A 744-nucleotide genomic window follows, 5' to 3' on the forward strand; every position below is an offset into this window, starting at 1 on the left:
GAAAACCGGTCGCAAAAGATGTTGCGGAAACGTTGACAAAGTAATCGATTTTGCAAAGATATGTAACGTTGTTTAATAGACGTTGATTAAACGTTATTGCGTAACGTTGAAAAAACGTTACTAAATGACGTTACAAAAGCGTCGTAACTAAACGTTGAAAAAGCGTTACATAAAAAGCGTTGAATAAACGTCGCAACTTAGCGTTGAAAAAACGTTACCTAAAAAGCGTTGCATAAACGCTGTTAAAGCAGTCTATTTTGCAAGGATTTGTAACGTTGTTAGTAAAACGTCAATTTAACGTGACTCAAAGACGTCGAGTGGAGGTTGAAATATAACGTTGAATCAACGCTTAAATGCGCTGTATAAAATATCGCAAAATATTATTAAACGTAATTAAACGTGGCTATAATATATATTAAATTGGCAAATAAAACTAAATTGTAAGTTGAACTCTGCCCTCGCAATATTTCCAAAATCAATTTTTAATACAAACAGTAATATACGATGATAAATATAAAAAAGCTTAACATTACAATTTATATTTATATATATAAAAATATAAATATTTTCTTTAAAATTTATGTGTGTGAGTGTTTGCATATATATTTATGCAATATATAAAAATACAATTAACAGGATATCGTATCGATAGGCCAGGATATCATTGAGATACAGAATCTAAATCAAAAAAAAAAACTTGTACCATTAGTAGTCTGAAAGCAAATGTAAAAAAAAAATGTTATT

General features: G+C 28.8%; 1 long non-coding RNA gene across 1 annotated transcript in view; it reads right to left on the reverse strand.

Moving 5' to 3' along the window:
• Positions 1-544: 544 nt before the first annotated feature.
• Positions 545-744, reverse strand: part of LOC136086564 (uncharacterized) — a 4750-nt gene continuing 4550 nt past the window's right edge. Inside the window, exon 4 of the long non-coding RNA XR_010641431.1 lies at positions 545-678. This is a non-coding gene — a long non-coding RNA (uncharacterized LOC136086564). The remainder of the gene's footprint in view (positions 679-744) is intronic.

The sequence above is a fragment of the Hydra vulgaris genome, chromosome 10 (genome assembly GCF_038396675.1).
Source record: "Hydra vulgaris chromosome 10, alternate assembly HydraT2T_AEP".
NCBI lineage: Eukaryota > Metazoa > Cnidaria > Hydrozoa > Anthoathecata > Hydridae > Hydra > Hydra vulgaris.